We start from the raw sequence: 10372 nt of genomic DNA, 5'->3' as shown, positions 1-10372 counted from the left end.
ACAACTTGAGGAATTAAGCGAGCTGGTAAAAATAACATTAATTCTGTAGCTAGCTAAAGAAAGGATGTAGAAGTAATCTTATAAATATACTAGATGTTATAATAATAGATAAAACAATAATAAATAAAATTATTATTATAAAAATAAATGTAATGCTATTCAATTCCATTCCATTTTCAGTTGCCTCAAGGCACTTTTTATTGTGAGGTAAAGACCCTACATTAATGCAGAGAAAAACCACAGCAATCAGACAATCACCTATGAGCCAAAGTGACAATCAGAAGGAAAAACTCCTTTTTAACAAGATGTTATGTAAACATAAGAATTTATTATCAATTTCACATCTAAGAAGCTTGGAAAAAAGCATCTGACTTCTTTAAGTTTCCTTGAAGATGTTTCACCTCTTATCTGAGAAGCTTCTTTAGTTCTGAGAGCAATTGGTGGAGAGTCCCAGATTTTAAGCCCCATGGGAGTGTCCCCCAAGAGGGTCATGGACCCCCTATTGATCCCCTACCTAATCACACGAGCCAAGGTGGGAAAATGGCTTATCATGTGATTTACTGAGAACAAATGACCCAAGATGTGAGTGGACATTAAGGTGTCTGATCTCAAAACTGGATATTAAATGGCAGACAGTTGGTGTCGTAAGCCACCGCCTCAGTTCAAAGACAGTTGTTCACAGTGGACATAGATGGCTTCTTTCACTCCTCTTTCAAACCATCTGTCTTCTCTGTCCAAAATGTGAACATTGGTGTCCTCGAAAGAGTGACCTTTGTCCTTTAGATGCAGATGTACAGCTGAGTCTTGTTCTGTAGAGGGGGCTCTTCTATGTTGTGCCATGCATTTATGAAGTGGCTGTTTGGTCTGTCCAGTGTAGAGGTTTGGGCATTCCTCGCTACACTGTGCAGCATACACTACGTTGTTAAGCTTGTGTTTAAGAGTTTTGTTTTTGGGATGAACCAGTTTTTGTCTGAATGTGTTGCTGGGTCTGATGTACACTGGGGTGTCGTGCTTGGAGAAGACTCTCCTGAGTTTCTCTGATGAACCGGCTAAATAGAGAATGACAATGTGGTTGTGTTTGTCGTTCTGATCCTCCCTAGTTGGTGTCTAATCTTTTCTGTGCATCTTTGCTAATTTGATGAAAGCCCAATTAGGATAACCACATGTTTTAAGAGCTTCCCTTATATGTGTGTGTTTTTTCCATTCTGGCTTAGAGGGAACATTTTTCTGTCCGGTGTCTGGTGTAGGGTCCTGATTACTCCTGATTACTCCATTACTCCAAGTCTTGAGCAATTTGGACTACAATGACCTGGATGACTGTGAACCTTCAGAGACATCAAATTCAAATATTAAAACAGCAAAATAAAACCCATATACATTTACCAAATAAAAATTGACCAAGTATAACTAAGATAACTAATGTTCACTAAATATATCTTTATAATGTGCAGTTGATGTTAATCCAATAGATTTCTTTTAATCAACCTGTTTTGATCTTCTTGAGGTCTTATCTTCACTCTCTCTCTGAAGTAATTTTATGGAGTTGATATCCCTACTTTAAATCCATTTTTTTGCATCCCACCAAGGTCTTGGTAAATGGTAAATGGACTGGTTCTTATATAGCGCTTTTCTACTCTATCTGAGCACTCAAAACGCTTTATACAACTAATTCATTCACCCAATCACTCCTATTCACAGAAGCACTTTTCTAAGCTGTTAAGTGCTCTCTATCTAACATTCATATACATTCACACTCTGATGGATGCATCAGAGAGGAAAATGTGGTTAGTATCTTGCCCAAGGATATTTGGCATACAGACTGGAGCAGACTGAGATCGAACGACCAACCTTCCGGTTAGTAGCTGACCTGCTCTACCACCTGATCTACAGCCACCCCAAAGGTGTTGAGGTTATGATGCAGATGATAGCTCAGTAGGTAAAGTGGTCACCCCATGATCGGAAGGTCAGCGGTTCGAATCCACTTAACGGCTACCCTGAGGTACCCCTGAGCAAGGTACCGTCCCTACACACTGCTCCCCGGGCGCCTGCTTAGTGGGCTGCCCACTGCTTCACTGAGTGAATGGGTCAAATGCAGAGAAAAACAAGTAATTTCCCCATGGGGATCAATAAAGTATCCATTATTATTATTATTATTATTATTATTATTTGTGACTGTGTATTTATAGAGATTATACAGGGTGGGCCATTTATATGGATACACCGTAATAAAATGGGAATGGTTGGTGATATTAAAGTCCTGTTTGTGGCACATTAGTATATGTGAGGGGGCAAACTCCTCAAGATGGGTGGTGACCATGGTGGCCATTTAGAAGTCGGCCATCTTGGATACAACTTTTGTTTTTTCAATAGGAAGAGGGCCATGTGACACATCAAACTTAATGGTAATGTCACAAGAAAAACAATGGTGTGCTTGGTTTCAACGTAACTTTATTCTTTCATGAGTTATTTACAAGTTTCTCTTTGTGCACAACCATTGACATGTCGAAGAGGTTAACACGTGAGGAGCGGATCGAACTTGTGTTGATATCTGGTGAACGCAGTAACCGGGTCATTGCAGCAAATTTCAATGCAAGACACCCTATGAGACCACCCATCTCCCATGCTACAGTTAGAAAACTGCTTGCTATGTTTCGTGAAACTGGTTCAGTGTTGGATTTGCCAAAATGTGGACGCAAGAAAACTGTCACTAATGAAAAAACATCAGTGGCTGTCCTAGCTTCATTCAGCAAGAGCCCACAGTGTAGCACTCGCCACATGTCACTGGAGAGTGGCATTAGTCGAACATCCCTTCGGTGGATATTAGCTACTCACAAATGGCACCCTTACAAACTCCAGCTACTGCAGCATCTCAACGAGGATGACCCAGATACACAGAATGACACAGAATTTGCAGAATGGGCAAAACAAATACTGGAACAGGACCCTCAGTTCACGCAGAAGATTTTGTTCAGTGATGAGGCAAACTTTTATGTGAATGGTGAAGTTAACAAACAAAACCACCGCTATTGGTCTCACACTAACCCACATTGGATGGATCCCTTCAAGACTGTTGGAACAACAAAAGTCATGGTTTGGTGTGGTATATGGAGTACAACGATAGTGGGTCCATTCTTCATCAATGGAAACCTCAAGGCCACTGGATATTTGAAATTGCTACATGATGATTTGTTTCCCTCTTTATGCACTGAAGCTGGCACGCTCCCTGAGTTTTTCCAGCAAGATGGTGCACCACCACATTATGGGTGCCAGGTCCGAGCGTTCCTAGATGAAATTCCTAGATTCCTGGAAAGTGGATTGGTCGTCGTGGGCCAGTTGAATGGCCCCGAAGGTCTCCCGATCTGACCGGCTTAGACTTTTATCTTTGGGGTCATCTGAAGGCCATTGTTTATGGTGTGAAGATACGAGATGTGCAGCACCTGAAACTACGGATACTGGATGCCTGTGCTGGCATTTCTCCTGCGGTGTTGCTATCAGTGTGTGAAGAGTGGGAGAAGAGGGTTGCATTGACAATCCAACACAATGGGCAGCACATTGAACACATTTTATAAGTGGTCAGAAACTTGTAAATAACTCATGAAAGAATAAAGTTACGTTGAAACCAAGCACACCATTGTTTTTCTTGTGACATTACCATTAAGTTTGATGTGTCATATGGCCCTCTTCCTATTGAAAAAACAAAAGTTGTATCCAAGATGGCCGACTTCTAAATGGCCACCATGGTCACCACCCATCTTGAGGAGTTTGCCCCCTCACATATACTAATGTGCCACAAACAGGACTTTAATATCACCAACCATTCCCATTTTATTACAGTGTATCCACATAGATGGCCCACCCTGTAGAATGCATGCTGTGTGCTAGTTCATAAAAGTATGATACAATTTTTCAGACCATAAGACGCAAAAGGTTATAAGACGCATTAGCAAAACAAAACAGTCAAATAAGTCCAACTTTATTCAACCCATTCACAATAACTCTCAACATCATTCATTTGTAACACATAAAATTAGGGATGGGTATCGAAAACCGGTTCTTGTTGAGAACCGGTTCCCACTGTTTCAATTCCTTGGCATTGTTTGCCATTTTTGCAAACGATTCCCTTATCGATTCCAGTCGCCCCGAATGACGTCACCACGTTGCAGAGCGTCATTTACCTGGCAGGAAACACGGCTCAAACGCCGTGTTTCCTGCGTTTGAGCCGAACGCTCAAAAGTTTACGAGAACGGATGACAACAGGGCAACTTGCAATACTTAGTAGATAGTAGATACTTAATTTAAGGGAGGAAACACTACGAATATGCAAAAGCATTTGCTCACAAAACACGTGATAACCTTAAATGAATGTCATGTTTTTAATTCCGCTCCGGACTCGTGAATCTCAACCCAGCAGCAGCGGTAACGTTTGCACGTCCTCTCTCGTTAATGCGGCAGGTAAATAATCAACTAACAGTGCATATTATGTTAGCACGATCTGCCTTATTACAAAACCTGCTATTACTGTGCATTTAGGTGACCATGATGAGACAGACAGACAGAGTCTGGCTGGCTCAGATGCTGGCAGTTCTCGCTGCAGTCTACCGGTAGCGTCTCCTTTCAGGCCAGGATAGACGAATGTCACCGAGCAGTGACTAAGTTTGTGGTAAAAGGCTTGAACCAGTGTTGCCAACTCCTCAGTAAGGAAAATCGCCTTACTGAGGTTGTCCTAAAAGTCGCTAGAAGTCGCTAAATGACGTCATCGCCTAATTTGCATAATTGGTCATGCTAATCTAATTGTAACCTATGTTGTTGGAGAGAGAAATAACATCGTGGAAGAGACATAAAGTGAGTAAAAAACGTCCTAAATGCATTTAGAGTTTATTTAGAACTACAAATTAAATTTATTTTAGCAATTATTGTTTTTTTTAATGTCACAATTCCAACCCTGCTCCTTTACCCGGGCTTGGACCGGCTAAAGTGACCTGAAATAGGCACTCTGGTGGAGTTACTTTGTGTGTGTGTTTATAAGTAGTTTTAAACCTTGTGATCCACAAAACAGCATAAGAGTAAAAGAGTAAAAGAAGAACTGACTGCGTTACAGCACCCACTGCTTGTTGTGAGTAAAAGCGATACGCGCTTTCACATCTTTTTTTAGCGACTTTTTTTCTAAAAAAAAGTCGCTAAGGGGTCTGAAAACTCGCTAAATATAGCGACAAAGTCGCTAAGTTGGCAACACTGGCTTGAACCCATTTGCCACAGCAGGTGCCCCCAATTGTGAATGTGTTTAATTGTAGGCAGGGACATTACTGGATATTCTTGTGTAATTGCTACTGAATAATTTATGTTATGCTTTGTTATTGCTACAGAAGAATATTTATTTTATTATTTTACATTTACAATTTTTTTTCCTGGGGACCCTGTGACACTCCATTGAAGAGCCGTAGGCTGGATCTCTTAAGATCTCACTGTTGGGTTTGTTCAAAGAGAAGATATAAAACAAAGTTCTAAGCTAATCGAACTTAGTGTTCTCCTTTTTTTAAAAGAATCGATAAGAGAATCGATAAAGAATCGAATCGTTAAACAGAATCGAAAATGGAATCGGAATCGTGAAAATCTTATCAATACCCATCCCTACATAAAATACACAACTATACACTCACTTTTTCACTTCATTCCTCTTCCACAAATCGATCAAATTCTTCATCTTTGCAGCTGCTCTGTTCCCATGTTCTACTGTGTGACTGAAAGCCTTGAGTTTGAAATCTACTTCATAAGCATGTCTCTTAACAGGTTCCATTTTGGGGTCCTTTGTTAGGGTCCCTGGGTCGTTGACCCAGTGTTTTGTGTTCTTTGATTTTGTTATTTCATTATATTCTAGCTTTGCTTTACGGGTTTTAGGATTATTCTTAGTTAAGGTTCTCTGGGTGGGGTTTGGTTAGAATTTTAGTGTTCTGGTTTTCTGTCTGTGTAATCCTTAGTTGTTGTCTCCCCTGTCTGCCCTGGTCCCACGGTCTGTTCCCTCTGTTGTAGTGACTGCATGTGAGTCTGTGTCTTTTGTTCAGTCTCTGTTATGTTTCCTGTTTTACTTTGAAAGTCCATGTCTCATGTTAATGTGTCTGGTTTTGCTTCCTTTGTCTCGTTAGGCCTGATTTGCCCCAGCTGTGTTTCCCTCCTGTTACTCATTCCCTGATTGCTCCCTCTGTGTATTTAAGCCCTGTGTTTCTCTGTGTCCGTGTCGTGATCTACTGTTTATTTTGCTGTGTGTTTTGTCAGTCCGCGGGTGTTAGTTTAGTTTGATTTTTTCCAGTTATGTTATGTTTGAGTTCAGCATTAAAGCTGTTTTGGTTTAAGTTTGTCTCTGGATTCTGCACCTTGGGTCCTATTCCTGTCTGCACACAGCCGTCACTTAACAGAAGATCGCGACCAGAACATGGACCCCGCAGACTCTTTTTCCTCGGAGTACAACACTGAGATGGAGCGGATGGTGAGCCTGCTCGACCGCATCGCCCAGTCCCCGGATTTAAGGACCATGGCAGTTGGGCTGAGTGCGGTGGAGGCCATCATTCAATATAACCCCCGGCTTAGCCAGTTTGCTAAGGATACTGAGTTGGGGAACACCATAACTGCCTGGAGAGAGCAAGTCAGGGCTGGTGAGCTTGCTCTCTCACTCACTACATCTTCCCCACCGCCGCCCCAGGACAACGCACACTCTGTCTCATTGCCACTGCAGGCTTCCTCTTCTTCCTCACACCAGCCGGGACCTTGTTCGCCTGTCCATTCGCCTGCCTTTTTCCTGGCGGCTGTGTGGTCGGAGGATGAGGTCTCCATTTCTCCACCGGTTCCTGTTCCCTCATCTAGAAGGAAGCGACGCCACCGTCACTCCTCTCCTCGGTCATCCGTCCAGCAACTTGCCTCCGCTGGAGGGTCCGTGGGGCCCGTCCAGCCTCCTGCCTCCGCTGGAGGGTCCGAGGAACCACTCCAGCCGTCTCCTGTCTTCACCGGAGGGTCCAGCCTCTCCGCCCGCTCCAGCCTCTCCGCCCGCTCCAGCCTCTCCGCCCGCTCCAGCCTCAGCCTCTGCAGCTCCGCCCGGTCCAGCCTCTGAGTGTTCAGCTTTGTCTGCGCCTGAGGTCCCCATGCCGTCTGGTCCTGTCCGGCCTGCTCGGCCTGCTCGTCCCGTCCGGCCCGCTCGTCCCGTCCGGCCCGCTCGTCCCGCACGTCCCGTCCGGCCTGCTCGTTCTGCACGTCCTGTTCGGCCGATGACTGGACGTCGTTGCCATCATGGACGGCCCCCTGAACTACGTCGCCGCCGGTGCCTCCCACACGACCGGCCTCCTGATCTGCTCCGTCGCCGCTGGTGCCTCCCGCCTGCCCGGCCTCCTGAACTGTTCTCTGGGCTCTTGGGCCGTCAGCCTCCGGGCCGCCCCCCTGAACTGCCCGGGTTTGGACTGTTGTGTCGTCAGCCTCCGGGCCGGCCCCCTGAACTTTTTCGAGACTGTTGCTTGGGCCTCTGCTCCTTTCATGGGCTCTTTTGTTTGTTTGCTTTTGTACTGTTCCTGGGCCTCAGTGCTGTTGTTTTGGACTTTGTTCCCTGTGTTTTGGTTTCTGGCTCGTTGTGTTTCCATTTTTTTTTTTTGAGCGCCATGTACCACATAAAATCGATTCGAGGTCCGGATTAAGTATATCTTGATTTTTGAGAAAATTAAAGGATTGTAAATGTGCCTTATAGTCCAAAAAATCCAGTACCTTTATATCTGGCAAAGGACCCCAGGACCAAGCAGTCAAATTCTACCAGTCCATGTGCCACAGCTAGCCAGCCCTCTGGCCATGATACGGTGCACTGCTCTGTAGCAGGGGCGGATCTAGAGAAATTTTCTTAGGGTGGCATGAGGATGGCAAAGAAATCAAATGGGGTGACAAAATCAAAGCCTTTTTTCCCCAAACACATATGCAGGTGGGTACATATGGTTAAATGATTCAAATGCAGTAAGTATACACATTTTTCATATATAGTCTATAACTTAATTGTTGTCTGTAGCCCACATGATTACACACTTTAGTTACATAAAACATGTGAGTTTTGATGTTATGTATTGTATAGCCTGTATAATAAATAAATATGTAGCCCAATAAGTATAAAATCCAGAAACCTACACAACATGGGGCGGTTCATTTACAAACACAAGTCTAACTTAAGTTTCACACTGTTTTTTGTTAGAAAATAAGCACATTGTTACATGCTTAAATTACATAAAATATCAGAAATCTGCACTATCATGAACAAAAATTTAAATCTATTTTTTCATGATTTGTTGGATTAACCCACTGAGGTCTGAAATACAACTGGCCATTTTTGACTCCTTTTGAGTTACGTTTGTATTTCACCCTCAAATTGTTTCATTTAATTTTTTCCCCTTGCCTTGTTTGGTATCTTTTCAGCTCAACTGATTTTAGTTGTTTTTTCACTGACATACTGCATTAGTATTACTGATCTGAAATCACACAAAGAACTTAAAATCCTAGTAGTATTTTCTTTACTGTAAAAAAACCACAGACATGTTGGGTAAATGTTTATAACTTGAAATGCAAATATAAATTTTACATTTTGTAAAAATATACAACTATTTATCTAAAAATGCAGCCAATACAACTGCTGGGTTTTTTTCATTTTGTACAACCATTTAAAAATATTACTAAAACTAAAATGAGAGAACAATCAGGTGTCACAAAAAGATGCCCCTCAAATGATGTGTTTCAGAAAAAAAATGTTTCTCCACCAAAACACAGAGGAGAAGAGCACAGGGAGAAACCTGCAGGCCTGACAGCAGGAGGTGTATCACTCCGCTTGTTTTCTACTTAGTGACAGTGTTTACGTTGCAAATGTGCCTTTGTGACATTCAGTAGTGCCCTCACTGACACACAAAACAAAACGATTACACAACAGAACAACTACACAAGACAACACAACACACTAAGTAAACACCCCACAGTAACCGTCACAAATCTCCCACATCTAAAAACTCTCTCTCTCGCTCTCTCGCTCTGTCTCGCTGCCATTACCGTCACTCCCCAAAACTTTTCCCTCTTCCTAAACAACCAAATCCCACATGTTGACTTTTTCAAAAATTGGTCGACATGGTGCATTTTTCCACCGATAGGAAAGACGTGGCTTTTTTCCTTTCTTTACTGTTTTCGCGCTGTCCTTAGAAAATGCTAAAACACACACACACAAAAACGTGACGACACTATTTAGAAAAAATGTATGGCTTATATATATTATCATAACTCTGGATTTACTGGCCTGTAATTAAAATTTAAAAACATTGAAGTCCGAACTTTCAATGTGGGCTGAAATAAAGACTCAGCGTGGCTGCAGCTTGTTGTTATGTCAGCTTAAAATAGTCATGTGATTTGGAGGTGCAGCATGTCCGTGGACCACAGAGGGTTAATAACACTCACCTTCCTTCCATTTCCAGAGTGTAACATCCACCCACCTGTGTAAAATCCGAAATTCCCATGGTGTTGTTCAAAATGTGCTCTGGCACAATCACAAGCATCGCTTGATACTGAAAACAATAAAAAAGCTGGTCCTGCTATGGGCTAAACCATTTGTTACTGGTGGAGGGGGGGACACTATGCAATATATTCACTTTTAGCATTTATATTCACTGTTGGCTGTAACTACACTCAAACTGTTAATGCTATCTTATTTTAATAAACAACACTGTCACATGCAAAACTGGGGTGGCACTTGGGGTGGCAAGGGATCATTTTAGGGTGGCACTTGCCACCCCATGCCACCCTTCTAGATCCGCCCCTGCTCTATAGAAGTTTTACTCGGCATCAACAATCCATCATTGGTCCCATTATAGTGCTTCTCTGATAGCATGTTCACATTGTTAAAATAAGAAGAGGTGTGAAGGCAGAGGCTATGCTGTGTGTGCTGTATGGCCTCTAAGTGGTGGGGGGAGCCAAGTTCCTCTGTGAAGCAATGATATATAAAATGGAAGGGAAAGGTACTGTCTATGCAGTCCACCAAGATTAATTACTAAAGGACTACATAAAGTGAAATAGTTTATCTCAAGACTAACAACATGAAACTTGTAAATATGTCTGCTGTTATTCTCTCCTGGACTCTGCAACCATGCTCAGGCTGCATTCATCGAGTTCGGTCATTACACATTTGGAAAGGAAAACTGCAGAAGATATTCTCCCTTTGGACCTTACATTGGCTATTTGTTCAAACTATAGGTGGCTGGGGTGTTGCTTGTCTTCATATTTTGTGTCTTTTATTTTGGAATCTTGGCAGATTCACAATAATAGTAGAGCACTATTTTTCATACACAATGCTTTCAAGGCTACACAGGCAAGAAAGAGC

General features: G+C 42.6%; 1 pseudogene; it reads right to left on the bottom strand.

Annotated features, from left to right (window-relative positions):
- Positions 1-514: 514 nt before the first annotated feature.
- Positions 515-1125, bottom strand: LOC147316939 (uncharacterized; annotated as a pseudogene).
- Positions 1126-10372: the final 9247 nt, after the last annotated feature.

Source organism: Aulonocara sp. 'chitande type north' Nkhata Bay, linkage group LG12 (genome assembly GCF_057382095.1).
Source record: "Aulonocara sp. 'chitande type north' Nkhata Bay isolate Kocher_YH1m ecotype deep benthic linkage group LG12, A_spYH_male_GT1.1, whole genome shotgun sequence".
Taxonomy (NCBI): Eukaryota; Metazoa; Chordata; class Actinopteri; order Cichliformes; family Cichlidae; genus Aulonocara; species Aulonocara sp. 'chitande type north' Nkhata Bay.
The sequence above is the reverse complement of the archived record's forward strand: the minus strand, read 5'-3'. Positions and strand labels throughout refer to the sequence as shown.